Genomic DNA, 18,201 nt, shown 5'->3' on the forward strand with positions numbered 1-18,201 from the left:
AAAGGTGCTCAATGAGTGAACGGTTGAGTTGCATGTTAAAATTCCAGAAATGCAGACTCTTGCCTGTGAGTGTGTGCTAAGTCACTTCAGTCATGTCTAAATCTTTGCAACTCCATGGATTGTAGCCCGCCAGCCTCCTCCGTCCATAGGATTCTCCAGGCAAGAATACTGGAGTGGATTGCCCTTTCCTCCTCCAGGGGATCTTCCCAACCCAGAGATTGAACCCACATCTCCTGTGTTAGCAGGTGAGTTCTTTACCACTAGCGCCATCTTGGAAGGCTGCAGACTCTTGCCATCAGACAGTAAATCAAGAATGCCAAAGCTCAGATTCTGATGTAAAAACAGATGGTTCCAATCTATTGAAAGGATTACACTTTCATTTTCCTTTACGCCCAAAACGTTTTGCCCTATGTCCTGGGTTGTGCAAAATCCTTAATGAGGAACCAGTGGCACACAGACTCAAGGATGACAACTGCGTACTACTTGCTATGGTTTGAACATGTGAGTCCCCCCAAATTCATACATTGAAACCCTAATGTTCAAAGTGGTGGTTTTTCAGAGGTGGGGTCCCTGGAAGGTGATTAGGTCATGAGGGTGCATTCTCACGAGTGGGATTAGGTCCTTAAAAAAGAGGCCCCACAGGGTTCCCTGCCCGCTCTGCTATATGAGGACTCAGCAGGACGTAGGCAGTCCGTGTCCTGGAAGAGGGCCCTTGCCTGACCATGCCGGCACCCTGCTCTAGGAGGGCTTCTAGCCTCCAGGCCTGTGTGCAGTACATCTTTATTGTTTATAAGCTACCCAGTCTATGGTATTTTGTTACAGCAGCCGGAGTGGAGTCAGACTCTACTCCACATAAAACGCCCTCATGAAAGAGTATACAACCAGAAATTCCTCAAAGGTCTCATGATGCTTGGGAAAATGAGAGCCACAAGTTATCTGTAAGTAATTCAGAGCCATGAATGACCAGCGTGGACCTTAATACCTTCTTTTGACATCTTAAAAAGGGTTTATTTTCTCATCATCATCCATGAGGTTACCTTTAATTTTCTCATCTATCCTCTGTCCATGGGATTCTCCAGTCAAGAACACTGGAGTGGGTTGCCATTTCCTTATCCAGGAGATCTTCCTGACCCAGGGATCAAACCCACCTCTCCTGTACTGCACGTGGATTCTTTACCAGTGAGCCCCCAGGGGAGGCCCATATTGCTTCTCACGGAACTTAAGGATTACATAAACATTCCTTCAACAGTAAGATAAGGGGACAGGTGACAGAGTCACCAAAAGGGGGAAGGGGACACTTTCATGAGGACACTTGTCTGGGCCCACTACAGCTTTCAGCCTCGCCCTGAAGAGCAAGACAAATAGTTTACTGAGTCAGTATCTTGTCCTTCATCTCAGTAAATTACTGTGACTGTTCCTACAGCACGGTGGTGCTTTATACAACCAGATACCACGTGGCCATAATTTTAAATGGTGGAAGGAACTTTCTATAAAATCAAGCAGGTGAAAACATTCAGACCACCGGGCAGAGACAAACATCAGAACAAAGAACCTGATTTCCCCCAGTTTGGTGAAACTGTTTCCTAGATACAAATACAGGCTTCCACCTGCATTTGGGTGAGTCAACTGGATCAATTTTCATTTGAATTCAGACTTGCCAGATAGTGTAATCTCAGGACAGAAGGCAAATATGAATGTATGTTTGGAAGGGGCGGGGGACTGATGGTGAAACTGCAAAAATGTTTGCTGGGAAGCACCTGCCAGCAATCCTAACACTGATAAGGCCCATGTATTGATTGATCCTTGTTTGTTAAATGTGGCTCTTTGGGCCTCAGAGACAAGATTGAGTCTTCTTATTAGAGCGGGAATGTGTGACTACAAACCTCTGCAGGGGAAGAGGCAGAGCTGTGGAGGAAAGAAAGGGCAAAGGGAGCTATGGGCTCTGATATGTGAGGACAAGAACCACCCTCGGATAACTGTCCTTGAGTCCGGGCTGTGAGCATTTCCACACACGGCATGAGAGGGCATTTTAGTAGCTTTGAAGTGTGTAATCATAACAGGGCTTCAAAGGAGGATGGTAGTAATAATTATAAGGAGAGATCAAGAGGGTACAGGGTCTTCCAATACACTCCCAACAAGAATGAACTAATTGGGTCACAGACTGAACAAGCTGATGCAATTATAAAGAGAGAAGTCTCTTAGTAATTCTTTCAAGTATCAGTCACATGCTTGAGAGGTTGAAGCGTCATGAAAAGTCCAATCGCCTCCACTGGTCTAGAAAGCGGTTAGAACCACGAAGGCTGTGCTGTGGGGAAGCAGGACTGCCTGCAGACATGGTGAGGCAGGTGGGGGTGTTCAGCCCGGGTCAGCGCCCCTGCCCGCCCCAGCCTGGGCCCCAAGCCCTGTCCAGGGACCAGCTCCTTCCCTCCTTGCTGTCTTCGTTTGCTTTGGCCACCTGTTGCCATTTCACACACAGGAACAAGGGAAGCAGGCCATCGCACATCCCAGAACATGGGGTGAGGCTGGGGATGGAGGTGCAGGGGCAAGAGGAGAATTAGAACTTTGCCCAAACAAGTACTGGAATCAAAGACTTGCTCTTCTTTCACCAGAGCTGAAATGGAGCCCAAGGGATGCCACGTTCTTCCACGTTTCCTGGGGATGGTGTCACCTGCCTGCTGTGAGAGAAACCTCAGAATCTGTTTTGATTCCTCCCTCCCTCTCTCTGTCTTTTAGCACATCCAAAAGCTGCCCGCCTGGTTCGAGAGCGATAGCTGAATGTGACGGACGCCCTGCAAGGCCACGTTTTAGGACCATTGTCTGCCTTCTGGAAGCAGGGCTGGTTCCAGGACCATGGAGGCCTGGCAGCTGGGGCCACCAGCTCTCCAGGACACATTCTGGAAGAGATCCAAGCACTGCCCTGCAGCTCTTGAGGATCAAAAGTTACCAAAAATACTGTAAACTATTTAAATTGTGAACCCTATAGATAAATGTTTATAGAAATGGATGTGAGGCCTATACAAATTTCTTTGCATTAGTGATACAGACTGTAGCCCTACATTAAGAAAACCACTGTGGGGACAAGTGGCAAGTGCCCCTAGGGTGTGCATCTTTCGGCTCGGTTCATAGTCACAGGTACCGTGCTCCATCATCTCCTCCTCCAGAGACCAAAGGAACTGGCCTGGCTACTGCTTAACTGAGTCATCATCGCTCACCAGGAACACTGCCAAAGCCTCCTAAACAGACTCACGGGTACCATTCCACTAGCCCCTCCTGGAGATTCCCGGATGACCTTTCTGAGGCACAAGGCAGGTCACGTCTCGTCCTGAGTTCCCAGTGGCTACAACAGGCCAAACTCCTCCTGCACAGGGATCCTAAGATCGTCCACACACTGACTCCAGCCACCTCCCCACTTCGCCTTCCCAAAGGCTCAGGGGAGTGAGCGACTCTCCTTTCGGAAACAAGCTAGTCCCTCTGGAGCCTTCTTCAGCGCTTTCGAATCAGCTATGCCTCCACCAGAAGCGACTCCCTGCCTCTGGTGCCTCTTCTGCACACAGACTCCAGCTCATTATCCAGCCCTGTCTCAGACCGCATCTCCCTGGTCAAGCCCTTCCCAGCTCCCCAGGCAATGTGTCCTTCCCCTTCTCTGTCCCAAAGCACTTTTCTTGGATACACGATTGCACCACCTTACCTGTTACATCATGTCTACATATCTGCTGCTGCTGCTGCTGCTGCTGCTGCTAAGTCACTTCAGTCGTGTCCGACTCTGTGCGACCCCATGGACAGCAGCCCACCAGGCTCCCGCGTCCCTTCTGTTAACGTATTATACGCATCATCTTAACACAGAGCACCCAGCGAGTCCAACATGTGACAGTGCTCAGTAATTATATTCTCTGGCTTCCCCTCCCAATTAGAAGGTGAGTCATTGAGGGAGGGGGTTCTGGAGGATTTATTTATTCATCCTGGGCATAGGCACAGACCTGATACATAGCAGGTGGGAAGTAGATGGTTGTTGAAGAAGTGAATGACTGAATGAAAGGACCCAAGTTTGGCAGGAAATAAACATTATTTTATTTTATACTGTGAAAGACTGAGGCTTGGAAACAGCATTAGTTAAAGCTAATGGCCAATTCAGGGTAAAAAAATAAGGCTATTTGCTTTCTGAATGGTGTCTTAACTCAACCCCAAAACCATGATTTAATGATTTTTATTAGAAATGTTTGCAGTCCTGAGCCATATCCCCAGAGGGCCTCTCTCCTTACTTCTTCCCAATAACAAGCTCCAGGATTATTCTCTTCAAGATGCATTCTCTGGCAGACACTGCTTTTGGTTAATCCAACAGTCATTCTCAACTTTCCTCTCCCTAATTCCCACTGTAGAGGCAGCTGGCGGGGGTGGAGGGGTGGTGGTCACGTGCTAAAGTTATGACCAATAAAAAGGCTTTTGCTTTCCTGATAAAGAGAAAGATATACTTGGTGTTGGCCTTCTTCTTTTTCTTTCCTTGAACACAGAGACAATGTCTGGGGTCATGGCAGCCATTTGGGGCATATGAGGCCTGAGGTGAAAGCCAACGTGTTAAGTATGGAGAAACGGAAGGGTCCTGGATGGCATCTTCCAGTAGCTGAATAGATGGCCAAAACCACCCACTCTGGACTTACTTTTTAGATAAGGAAAATAAACCACTATTTGTTCCAGCCACTGTCAGTTGGGTTTTCTTTTACTTACGATGCTCTTAATTGAAACTCCTCCCATGATTACTCTTTAACTGAGGACTTTGGAAGTTAGGTCTGCCTTTGACAAGCTGTATTCCAAAATTCCTGTATCCCGTAAAGAACCCTCCGTATTCACTGTCAACAGCAGTAAGTGTACAGCCAGCTGAGCATATTTCCGTCTTAATGATCTTCTGTTCCCCTCAAAAAAAAAACTTTTTAAATTAAGAAATTTGCTTTTTAAAAACTTTTAATTGAAGCATAACACATAACAGAAAAATTCACATAACACTAACTGCTCTGTAATCAGTGCAAAATTTGGAATACAGATATTATTTTTTAAAATTTGCTCTTATTTCCACATTCCTTAATATTAGTTTCATTATTTTAAGAAGCTGTGAATAATTTTCTTCATTTCCTTTATAGCAAAATAGTTAAAAGATTAAGCCTGGTGTGCTGCAGTCCATGGGGTTGCAAAGAATTGGACATGGCTGAGCGACTGAACTGAACTGATACTTTTTAATACAGTGTCTCAGAGGATTCTGTCTCCTACAAAGCATTTTATTTCCCTTTATCTTCTTATACTCTGGTTCCTGAGATATCCATAAATTGTTCCCATAAATTCCTGGCTACTTGGAACTATTTGAGTGGATGTTTTTCTCTCTACTTTTCCACCCATAATATTCGCTTTGAATTATCATTTGGATCTTTCCCTCTTCCTTAAATACATTTTTGTTTTAAGTGAGGTAATAACTAGGTATACAGGAGCAAGCACTTTTGTCTCCTACAGTATGGTTCAGAATATAGAAAGAGGGTATTTGGAGAGTCACCCCATCTTAGCAGTCCCGGTATAAGGCTCTTAGCTCCTCCGCTTTGTGGTGAACTGAGAACCCTCATTCAAAATGATGAGGCTCAACCGCCAAGAGATAGGATGCCAGACTCGCCTCTTGTGATCTAGTGATCTGAGGGGACAGGTCTCATTTTATGTGCAGGTCCATCAAGTATTTCTCCAAAAATTTCCATGCAATAAACCCATCCGGTACAGACTGGGAGGGAGCTTCATCAAACTCTTTGTGGCAGAACATCGGATCCAGTAGAGGACTCAGCTTTCTTTGACTCCAACTCCTTCATTTCCAGGAGGATGAAACGAAGCATAGAATTCCAGGGCCTCTTCCATCTCACTGCACCTCACAACATGTACAGGTCTGAATAAGAGAATCAAGGTTTCCAGCATAACTAAGGCTCAGGGAAGAACCTTAAGGATCATTTTGTTCAGTTCTCTCTTCTTACATATAAGGAAACCGAGGCCCAGAGGACTGAAGTAATTGTTCAGGTACCTGGCTAGTGACTCTGAGAGTGCAGTGACCAGACTGGGTCTCACTGAAGCTCCTCCAAACCACATGGAATCACAGACAATGTTTACAACAAACAAGGAAGGGATTTTTCTTTCTCCTCCTGTGTTTTGGCTCAGAGTTTAAATTCTTGGTTACAAGTGGACATATGTAATTTAGCAACGATTCACAGAAACTACGATTTATTTCCACCTCTCTCTCTTTTTTTTCAATTGGAATATAGTTGCTTTACAATGTTGTGTTAGGTTCTGCTGTACAGCAAAGTGCATCAGTCATATGTATCCATTTATCCTGCTTTTTATGGGTTTCCTTCCCGTTTAGGTCACCACAGAGCACTGAGTAGAGGTGCTAACCTGTGCTACACAGTAGGATGTGTATACATCAAATCTCTCTTCTTCAAGGTGTCAGCCTAGTCTATTTCCAGCCACAGAGAAGTTAGAGACCAGTATGTCATGAAGGAGAACAAAGAAAGAGCAAGAGGAAGGTCAAATGGGAAAACTCTAAAAGCCAAGCCCCTCTGAGGTACACTACTTCTCTTTGGGCCTTTCATTGACATTTGGGGAACATTTTTGTTAAAAACAAGCAAAACCTCTCAAAGAACAAGAGGGGCAAAGGAAAGGACTTTAGTTTGCTTCTCAGCTTTAACAACATTTAGCTCCCTGCCTGGTGTATCATCAGGCTTGGTTACTGTGTTTGTGTGAGAGGATCCCTGTATCTCCTGCCAAAATAATCCTCTCAAAGAACCATCTCTCAACCTGACTTTGGCAAGAGACACGTGGAGAGAGAAGGCTTTATTTGGTTAAAGTCGTAAGCAAAAGATTGGCCAAAGTGTGACCTCAACACATAAATAACTGTCCAGATTGACTAAATCCGCATCAGCTGCTCAATGTGGAAGAGGCTCTGGGCCCCTTGGGTTTTCCGTGATGACAGATGGTACTGTGATTCTCTCTTTCATCATCAAGCCTGGAGAGTTGCGAGGCATATCTCAAATGAACTTCTGAAACCCTTGGCATTTACAGTCCATACTCTTCTATAGGTTAGAACCTATCCGGTCATTCCCAGGCATGGCACGTGGTTTTTCTGGTAAGTCTTTTCCCTGCTGGTTCTGTCCTTTGGTTTCATGGGCTTAAGACAAGCTGCTTCCTTCTGAGGGTTGCTTGTGAATTAAGGAGGGCCAGTCATGCTTTAGGACTTTTTGGGGGTCAGTAGCTTTGAAGGGCTACAGTCCACAGGGTCACAAAGAGTTGGACACGACTGAAGCGACTTGCACCATGCACACACGCAGCATCTTTGCTATAGTGTTTGCAGTTCTATATTCTTTACAAATTTCTTGTAAGGGTCATTGCAACTTAGGGTAATCTGGCAGGTCCTAACAGATCTTTATTTTGGGGGGCTCCCAAATCACTGCAGATGGTGACTGTAGCCATGGAATTAAAAGATGCTTGCTCCTTGGAAGAAAAGCTATGACCAACCTAGACAGCATATTAAAAAGCAGAGACATTACTTTGCCGATAAAGGTCTGCATAGTCAAAGCAATGGTTTTTCCAGTTGTCATGTATGGATGTGAACGTTGGACTATAAAGAAAGCTGAGCGCTGAAGAATTGATGCTTTTGAACTGTGCTGTTGGAGAAGAATCTTGAGAGTCCCTTGGATGGCAAGGAGATCAAACCAGTCAATCCGAAAGGAAAGCAGTCCTGAATATTCATTAGAAGGACTGATGCTGCAGCTGAAACTCCAATACTTTGGCTACCTGATGCGAAGAACCGACTGACTGGAAAAGACCCTGATGCTGGGAAAGATTGAAGGCAGGAGAAGGGGACAACAGAGGATGAGGTGGTTGGATGGCATCACGAGCTCGATGGACATGAGTTTGAGCAAGGTCCAGGAGTTGGTGAGGGACAGGGAAGCCTGGCATGCTGCAGCCCATGGGGTCGCAAAGAGTCGGACACGACTGAGTGACTGAACTGAACCAAACAGATCTATTAGGTTCCCTACAACCACCTCTCTGCAGGTCTTGGTGCAACCAAATTTCCCTTTAAGACGATTCCAAATACTTTTCCAAATTAAGGGATTTTCTACTCGTCAAGATGTCAGATCAAGGAATAGCTAAGCTAGCAGAATTTAGCAAGAGTCAATCTGCGCTTGATTAAAAATACCGGGCAGAGATTTTCAGGTATAAAAGAGTTCATGGTCTTGATCTCTTTTGGGGGATCATTTCAAACTTCAGTTCAGTTCAGAAGCCCTCACCTCTATATAACCTCACCTTATCAATCAATCCACTAGAAATCTGTACGAATTTGGATGTTGCTTCTACATTTTTCCTCTACTTGTATTTCCAAGATCAGTGGACACTCCATAAATGCTTATTGAATAAATGAGACCATCATACCCCCAACATCATAACAGGTGAACTAAATGGCAACCAAATTTTACATTGCAACATGGAAGCAAACAGACAATATTGACACAGGAGTGACAGCCAAGAGGCTTTGGTTTTTATTCTTTCCAGTTACACAGACCAGTGAATACTTCTCTTCTTAATGATGATGATAAGATTGGAAGTCTTAGCAAATGCTAAGAATGCTCAGAATGTCCCAATGTGGAGAACATTCACAAATCTTTGTTAGAAAACCATCAGGCCTGGGAGCTGTCATTCTTGTGTCTTTGTGGCAGACACTGCTCATTGCTTACTCCATAGCTAGCAGAGCTACAATTTTTTTCTTTAGGGGAGCACTGTGCCTCGTTAAAAAAAAAAAAGCATGCATTTCCCTTCCCAGTTTCCACTGCTGGTAGGGTGTAGCCCTAAAACATGATTCTGGTCAATGAGATTCATACTACTTGGGCAGCTTATCTTCATTATGCAAAAGAGCATCAGAGTTTCTTAAAAGTATATTAGAACCTGCTATATAGCATAGGCTGCTCAGCTCAGTGGTCTGTGGTGACCTAGAGGGGTGGGGTGCGGGTGGAAGGGAGGTCCAAAAGGGAGGGGATATATGTATACACATAGCTGATTCACTTTGCCGTACAGCAGAAATTAACGCAACATTGTAGAGCAAGGATACTCCAATGGGAAAAAAGGTCTGTTCAGAAGATAATGCATAATTAAAGCCATAGGCTTCGTGTGTGGAGGATTTAGCACTGTGCCAGGTACTGTACTATGCATGTATACATATTATATAGGGACTTATAACAGCACTATGGTGAGATACTATTGTTACCATTCCCATTTTACAAAAAAAGAAGCATCAGGCTCAGGGAGGCTGAACAATGAATTCAAGTTCTCCCAGCTGGTAAGTGACAGCCTAGCCCAAACCCAAGTCTATATGGCTCCAAAGCCCAACCCCGCAACCACTCATTACATTACACAGTTATACAAGATCAGTGAAGAAAATTCAAGGGTTCTGATTTATTTCGCCACAGACAAATCTATCTGCTACAATCTCGATTTGTTCCAATTTAAATTTTCCTAAATTCACCAGCCATAAAGAAGAAGCATCAGGACAGCATAAATTTAAAGGGCAGTTTGTTGGGGCAACCCAAATACTGACCCCAGGGGCTAGACGGAGAGAGACTGGTGAAATGTGGAGCCCCCACCTTCCTTCTCTTGCCTGATTCCTCGTGGGTGCCCTTCTAGGTCTTTACTTCTGATGGGTTGCTGGATATCAAAAACCTGAGCACCAATTATGTGAATTTTAACAAAATCCTTTCAGGCTGGCTTTCACTGGCCCCAGAATAAGACCCTACAATGACTGTTCTTTCCACTTTTCTTAGAAACGGGACCGGCATTCAAGTGTGGTGCTACCCTATGACTATATTAGGTGACGGTGAATCTCTCTATCCAGAAGAGTTTTCTTCTACAGATTATCATCAAGTATGGGCACATATGAGAACATCTTGCGGGCAAACGTTACCATTGCTAGGACAAATGGGAGAATCATCTTTTTCCCCCTTGTATATTGCTGAACTCAGTGTTACACATTTATTTATTGAATAAAGGAGAGAATGAATAAGCTAAAAGCAGATCAACATTGTTAAAAAATTTAAACTTTCTAAAATACTCTAACATAGATTTTAGACTTCCTAAAATAAGTTCTAAAATACCAAAGAATTTAATGTTCATTTACTTCTACGTGTGATTGTAGCCAAAAGGCCAAGAAGCGTGTTCATTTACTGCTAATACTATATGATGTGCTATGGATCATGCCTACAGAGCATTTTAAAAATATTCAATGTTTCTTCTTAAATTCAAGTCACAGTCATTTCCAAATAGTATCCAAGTAAGCCCCTAGGGATTCTGCCGTTCCCTTCACTGAGACTGGAATCCGCTGGTCGTCCCAATTATTCTAGCTCTCTTTTCTTATGAACAAGCCTTGATCATATCGTCCGTTCCTTTAAAGATTTCTAAATTTCCTTAAAGCCCTTATCAGTTTCCAGACACTGCAGTATTCTTGCGTGACCACATCCAGTTCCAAATTCTCAGTCTTCTTTTCTCTCTGCTCCCAATCTATTGAATTCTGTATTAACAGAAAATATAACCCTTCAGTTTCTCTTTCTCTTGACCTTGAGTTTTAGCACATTATACAATTTGTGTTACATGACGGTAGATTTAACATTTGAAGGCAACACTCATCACAAATATTTTTCTCCTGGACCAGAAATACTATCTATTTGATTCAGCAAAGTTATATGTTTTTATGTGATGAAGATTTCTGTTTGTTGGGTTTTTTAATTCTTCTTCTTCAGGTAGGGCTTACCAATATGGGATTGGGAAGTACCTCTGTGAATAGTATTTTCCCATGAAAGTATGTTAAAATGATTGGCAGCTTTGACAGTGTGTTACCAATGATAATAAGCAACACTATTGGCAAACATTTTATTTTTAAATAAATAAAACAGGCTATCTCCACAATAATATCACTGTCAATGATTTATTCATGGCCTGTCTTTAATGAGGGAAAAAGCTGTGGATTTAGATGTAGCTGAAAGAGGAACTGGGCTTCCCAGGTGGTGTTAGTGGTAAAGAACCCATCTGCCAATGCAGGAGACATAGAGATACAGGTTTGATCCCTGGGTTGGGAAGATCGCTTGGAGGAGGGCATAGCAATCCACTCCGGTATTCTTCCTGGAGAATCCGCATGGACAGAGGAGCCTAGTGGGCTACAGTCCACGGGGTCACAAAGAGTCAGACACACCTGAAGCAACTGAGCACCTACGCATGCACGAAAGAGGAACTATAAATACAACTAGTTAGGATTTACTTAGCACTTATGTTGGGCTTCCTGGGTGGAGCAGTGATAAAGAATCCACCTGCCAATGCGAGAGATCCAAGAAATCAGGGTTTGATCCCTGGGTTGGGCAGATCTCCCGGAACAGAAAACGGCAACCCACTCCAATATTTCTTGCCTGAAAATTTTCATGGACAGAGGAGCCTGGCAGGCTACAGTCCATGGGGTTGCATGGACTTCACAGTCCATGGGGTTGCAAAGAGTCAGACGCAATGGAGCAACCGAGCACAGCAAACGCATAGCATTTATGTTCTTCCAGGCACTATAGCTACGTCTTTTATTTACATTGTATCATTTAATCCTCAAGGCAACTTGTTCTCACTGTTATCCTCATTGTGTGCAATGCATGTGCAGTCACTTCAGTCGTGTCCGACTCTTTGTGATCCTATGGACTGTATGGACCCACCAGGTTCCTCTGTCCATGGGGTTCTCCAGGCAAGAATACTGGAATGGGTTGCCATGCCCTCCTCCAGGGGACCTTCCGGACCCAGAAACTGAACCTGTATCTCCATTTAGTAGGTGGGTTCTTTACCACTAGCACCACCTCGGAAGCCATATCCTCGCTGTATGGATGGAAAAAAAAAAAATCAAAGCTCAGGATACTTAAGACATCAGCGCATTCTCACACTGCTGCTAAGAGGTGGAGCTAAGATCTGAGCCCAGGACCCCCAGTCTGGGAGAGTGCGTGCTCTGGCTTCCCTTATACTGCACGTTAACATCCAGCATGTTCCTCAGGCACCACCCTGTTTTTGTGAAGGATCTTTAATCTCTGTTTCAAAGCAGAAAAAGGCTGATAGCTGATGACCTTGACTTAGTAGGTTCTAAGGAAGCCAAAGTCATGTGTTTAATTTTTCTCATTCCTAGATGGCAAGTGTCTGCATTTTATGGTTTCAGATGAAAGTACAACCTTATCCAGCTGCCTTAGACACAAACATCCCTGTTAAAGAACAGAATGCAGCTACAGTGTGGAAGGTCTAATGTAAATTTAATCCTCTGCCAAACACATATTTTATCCATAAGGTATCTGAAGAATTGAACTTGTATCTCTGCAACCCCATGGACTATATAGTCCATGAAATTCTCCAGGCCAGAATACTGGAATGGGTAGCTGTTCCCTTCTCCAGGGGATCTTCTCAATCCAGGGACTGGACCCAGGTCTCCCACATTGTAGGCAGATTCTTTACCAGTGGAGCCACCAGGGAAGCCCATTTGAAATGTAGGGCATTACTGTTATTAATATATTCAGTTCAGTTCAGTTGCTCAGTTGTGTCCGACTCTTTGTGACCCCATGAATCGCAGCACGCCAGGCATCCTTGTCCATCACCAACTCCCAGAGTTTACCCAAACTCATGTGCATCGAGTCAGTGATGCCATCCAGCCATCTCATCCTCTGTCGTCCCCTTCTCCTCCTGCCCCCAACCCTCCCAATATCAGGGTCTTTTCCAAAGAGTCAACTCTTCGCATGAGGTGGCCAAAGTACTGGAGCTTCAGCTTCAGCATCTGTCCTTCCAACGAACACCCAGGAGTGGTCTCCTTTAGGATGGACTGGTTGGATGTCCTTGCAGTCCAAGGGACTTGCAAGAGTCTTCTCCAACACCACACTTCAAAAGCATCAATTCTTCGGTGCTCAGCTTTCTTCACAGTCCAACTCTCACATCCATACATGACCACTGGAAAAACCATAGCCTTGACTAGACGGACCTTTGTTGGCAAAGTAACGTCTCTGCTTTTGAATATGCTGTCTAGGTTGATCATAACTTTCCTTCCAAGGAGTAAGCGTCTTTTAATTTCCTGGCTGCAATCACCATCTGCAGTGACTTTGGAGCCCGAAAACACAAAGTCTGACACTGTTTCTACTGTTTCCCCATCTATTTCCCGCGAAGTGATGCGACCAGATGCCATGATCTTAGTTTTCTGAATGTTGAGCTTTAATCCAGCTTAGGTTGGTGCAAAAGTAATTGTGGCTTTGCATTGTTGAAATTTGCTGTTTGATATTGGAATACATTCCTAAATAAATATGGCTTGTTATACATCCTTTTATTTCACATTTCTCATTTTATGTTTTTTTTGCTAATGACTTTTCCTTGCTGTTTATTTTATATTTATTTTAAACTAGGAAAGTAACATTACACAAAAAGTAAATTTGAGTGATTTTCTTATTCAAATTCAAAATGGGTCATAAAGCACTGAAGACAACTCACAACATCAACAATGCATTTGGCATTGGAACTGCTAACACACATACAGCGTAGTGGTGGTTCAAGAAGTTTTACAAAAGAGACGAGAGCTTTGAAATGAGGAACATGGTGGTGGGCCATCGGAAGCTGATAACGACCAATCAGCTTCGATGATCCTCACAGCTACACGAGAAGCTACCAAAGAACTCAACACTGACCATTCTATAGTCATTTGGCATTTGAACAAATTGGGAAGGTGAAAAACCTCGATAAGCGGGTGCCTCGTGAGCTGACCAGAAAAATCACTGGTTTGAAGTGCTGTTCTCTTATTCTTCATGACAGCAACGAACCATTTACTGACCGGATTGCGATGTATGATGAAAAGTGGATTTTTTAAGACAGCTGGTGATGACCAGCTCAGTGGTTGGACTGAGAGGAAGCTCCAAAGCACTTCCCAAAGCCAAACTTGCAGCAAAAAAAAGTCACGGTCACTGTCTGGTGGTCTGCTGCCAGTCTGATCCACTATAGCTTTCTGAATCCCGGCGAAACCCTTACATCTGAGAAGTATGCTCAACAAACCAATGAGATGCCCCGAAACCTGCAACGCCTGCAGCCAATATCGGTCAGCAGAAAGGGCCCAGTTCTTCCCCACAGCAATGCCCAGCTGCACGTCGCACAGCCAGCACTGCAGGAGGTGCGCACGCTGCCCTACCGGCTGCCGTGCTCACCTGCCCTCTCGCCAACTGACAACTGTTTCTTCCAGCATCTCGACAAGTTTTTGCAGGGAAAATGCTTCCACAATCAACAAGAAAATGCTTCTACAACTACAACCAGAAAACGCTTTCCCCTTGTTTGGGAAAGTCATCTTAGGGGTTGGAACGAAGCGAAGTTTAGAAGATGGCTGCTCACCGTTTATGGATCCTGGATTTCGGTTACAACATTTCCAGCCTCTGGCCACCCCAGCTCACTTCAGACTGGCCCCACAATCCAAACGGACTCTGGCCACTCCTATTGCCACTTGCCCTGAATTCAGTGGTTTTATGCACTCACAGACCCCCTCGGTTTGTCTTTCAAGTCTGAAGTCGAGGGTCGAGCCTGTCAGCAACCAATTCTCTGTTCAGTCCTAAATGGTGGGGATTCCCTCCAATTCTAGGGCTTGGCTCCTAAATACATATTACACCACCCTCTAGGTTGTCTGGAGAAGGCAGTGGCACCCCACTCCAGTACTCTTGCCTGGAAAATCCCATGGACGGAGGATCCTGGTGGGCCGCAGTCCATGGGGTTTCTAAGAGTCAGACACAACTGAGCGACTTCACTTTCACTTTTCACTTTCATGCATTGGAGAAGGAAATGGCAACCCACTCCAGTGCTCTTGCCTGGAGAATCCCAGGGACGGGGGAGCCTGGTGGGCTGCCGTCTATGGGGTCGCACGGAGTCGGACACGACTGAAGCGACTTAGCAGCAGCAGCAGCAGCAGCTAGCTTGTCTAGTTGGTTCATACACTGTGCCGTGTTCACTGCATCCTTAAAGATTTGTGCACTTTTAAAATCTTCATTTCAAAAAGCTGAATACAGCTAAGCATATACTCTTTGTGAATTTAAAGTGCTAATGAAATAGTAAAAAAAATAAATAAATAAAGGAAAGAAAAGAAAATACTTTCCAAGAGTTGGCTGAATCCGAAAGCACAGATTTTTATGCTACAGGAATAAGCAAACTTATTTCTGGTTGGCAAAAACGTGTTTATTGTAATGGTTCCTATTTTGATTAGTAAAGATGTGTTTGAGTCTAGTTATCAATATAATGATTTAAAATTCATGATTTGAAACTGCAATTACATTTGCACCAACCTAATCACTAAATGAGCTGAAGCTCCAGTACTTTGGACATCTCATGTGAAGAATTGACTCATTGGAAAAGACTCTGATGCTGGGAGAGATTGGGGGCAGGAGGAGAAGGGGACGACCCAGGATGAGATGGCTGGATGGCATCACGGACTCGATGGACGTGAGTCTGAGTGAACTCCGGGAGATGGTGATGGACAGGGAGGCCTGGCGTGCTGCGATTCATGGGGTTGCAAAGAGTTGGACACAACTGAGTGACTGAACTGAACTGAACTGAATAACTAAATGAAAACTTGAAACCCCTTCTATTTAATCATTTAAGGATAGATCGAGAAAAGGATTTTCAGCTCACAAATCCAAAATGTAAACATCCAATAGCCTAAGGATATGTTAAGGAACAGAAAATACTCAGTAATACAACTCCAAAGTAGCTGAGCAAGAGGAGAAATTAAAAAAAAAAAAAAAAAGGATATTTTCCTTCCATTTCACTTTTCCAACTGAAAAACAAACAAATGAAATACAAAAATATTAACGCACTATTTCAGTTACAAATCAAAATTGTGAAAAATCAAATAATAAATTTGGCAACATGGAGACACAACCCTACTCCATACTGAAAATGAACTATATTTTACTTATGTGCCTTGTATTACTGTAGGTTGGTATATATTTTTTCTCATATATCCTGACTTGGTCCTTTTTGAAAGCATCTCTTCCTAGCCTCTCTTCTGACATCGATCTTAAATACAATAGACAATAAATAAATATTGGCTGATTTGATTAAAATTTCACCAGTTACAGGCAAAAGAGAGAAAATATGCATGACTTGTGTCAATTAATGTAAAGCACCTGCAAACAGATAAGGCTGAGAAGCCCCAGCCTGTCCAGCGCGGCACCACGTCCTAACCCATGACAGAAAGTCACCACCTCAAACTATTGGCTTGGCCAGAACGTTTGCTTGGGTTTTTCCTGCTGTATCTTATGGAAAAACCCAAACGAACTTATTGGCCAACCCAATATGATGACAGAGATTCAACATCCTTTGGAGACACCCTCTGCAGAATCTTGGCCCCACCTTCTGGGAACCAAGTGAAAGCTCCGACTACTGCTTCTAAATTACAGAGAACCTGAGGTGTGGGCCGGCTAATCGCCTGCCTAGAATCCGACAGTAAAATCTGGACTGAGAGTGATCCGGACTGAGAGAGAACCAGTCTTGGCTCACTGCCCTCCTCACCTCATCCCTCTGCCTCCCCAACAGGCTGAAGTTCAGGTTCTTAATCACACTACATACCAAAGGCTTTGCATATCTAATCAGTCTTCAAACCACACACTGTACTACAGAACATGTACATGGTGGAGAACAGATGTCACCATGAGAATCTTGTTTTCTGCTCCTTCCCAATTTTGGCATGTGCACATTCGCAACCTTAATGCTGCAAGAACAAAGAGTCTCGCATTTAATATTAATATGGGAACCCACAAACGCTCCGCGTGTTGGAACACTGCCATATTCCAATTACAACAGTGCACGCCTGCTTTTCTGGCATATGATTTGCCTCAAGGTTCTGTTGGTGTGGTCCGAGCTGAAAATGTGGTCACAATCTCATCTCACAGGAGACAGTGCCAGGTGAACGTCCTGGAGATCTTCATTTCTCATTGAAAAAGCACACCCATACCAAACACCCGTAAAGGCCAGTGGAAAGGCTCTTTACCAGTCAAGACCCAATTCACAGAACTATTTCTACCATTACGGAAGCCAGTAGCATCTTCAGCAGAACAGAACACTGAATAACACCAAGGCCTAAATACTGGTCTGACAGGGGACCACGGGTAAGAAATGAGTCTCCAATGGAACCTATTTCCCCTTCCAAAGCGAAGGTTTAGCCAAAACATTAATAGTAAACTCTGAAACCTAGACTAAGCCTTTCAACCACACAGTTAGAATCACCATCAGCTGCTTACAGAGAGTGACTGTGTCTGTTTCCCTCACTGCATTATTTATAGATAATATTAACCACAGTACTTAGGCACCAGGACCGTCAGAAGTATGCCTTTTTAACCTTGTTTAAAAATTTGTTTATTTTCGGCAGAGTCGGGTCTAAGTTGCGGCATGGGGGCTCTCGAGCTGAGGCACGTGGGCTCAGGAGTTGTGGTGCGCTGGCTTAGCTGCCCTGTGGCATGTGAGATCTTAGTTCCCCAGCCAGGGATCCAACCTGAGTCCCTGCACTGGAAGGAGGATTCTTAACCACTGGGCCACCAGATAAGTCCCAAAGCTAATCATTTTTGCCCTAAGTGACAGAATGTCGAAGAGCTAAATCCGATCTGATCAGGCTCCTGTGTAGGGGGGCAAAGGGAACTTATAAGAAGGGAAGTGAGAGCAACTGTCTTTTCTGAAATTCTTTGCTCTACCTGATCAGCTAGAGTGGGATGAATTACACCAGTGGCTCCTCAACTAAGGCTTCTAAGTCCCCTTCAATTGAATTTGGAGCCTGTCAGCCAACAAAGCATATAAACATATGTGAGAGAGACTTGGTTGTTGATCCTGGGCACCTGTGCGTTTGGCCCACGTGGTGAAATGACCATGTCTGTATATGCAGATGGACTTCCCTGATAGCTCAGATGGTAAAGAATCTGCCTGGGATGCGGGAGACCTGGGTTTGATCCCTGGGTTGGGAAAATCCCCTGGAGGAGGGTATGGTAACCCACTCCAGTAGTCTTGCCTGGAGAATCCCTATGGACAGAGGAACCTGGCAGGCTACAGTCTACAGTCCACAGGGTCACAAAGAGTTGGACACGACTGAGCGACTAAGCACAGCACACTCTATATGCAGATGAAATG

General features: G+C 44.3%; 1 protein-coding gene across 3 annotated transcripts in view; it reads right to left on the reverse strand.

Moving 5' to 3' along the window:
* ZNF827 (zinc finger protein 827) overlaps nt 1-18,201 on the reverse strand; it is a 191,814-nt gene that overhangs the window by 21,961 nt on the left and 151,652 nt on the right. The gene's annotated exons all lie outside the window — the stretch shown is intronic.

Source organism: Capra hircus, chromosome 17 (assembly GCF_001704415.2).
Source record: "Capra hircus breed San Clemente chromosome 17, ASM170441v1, whole genome shotgun sequence".
In the NCBI taxonomy this organism is placed as follows: Eukaryota; Metazoa; Chordata; class Mammalia; order Artiodactyla; family Bovidae; genus Capra; species Capra hircus.